The sequence below is a fragment of the Macrobrachium nipponense genome, chromosome 35, assembly GCF_015104395.2.
Source record: "Macrobrachium nipponense isolate FS-2020 chromosome 35, ASM1510439v2, whole genome shotgun sequence".
Lineage (NCBI taxonomy): Eukaryota > Metazoa > Arthropoda > Malacostraca > Decapoda > Palaemonidae > Macrobrachium > Macrobrachium nipponense.
In genome coordinates, this window is record NC_061096.1 from 21,262,507 (window position 1) to 21,262,795 (window position 289).

The following is a 289-nucleotide window of genomic DNA, read 5'->3' on the forward strand; positions in this document are numbered from 1 at the left end:
ACCGAAAGAGGAAAATAATCCCGGCAGGACCACACGCGAACCAGGTGCATACACACGCGTTCAGTGAATGATGATGGAAATTGCCAAATAGTCATTCATTCACCGTCACTGAATACCATCTTCAGGCAAAAATATTTCTCTTGCAACTTTAATGAACGTGGGAAACTCGGTGTCCATCGCTCTCAGCTGAGCTTTGACGTCCATAATTCTATTTTGGCGTTCTTGTCTTTCCCAAACTTCATCCAAATTCCATCCGAATATATCACATGCCTTTCTGACAACCTCGAGG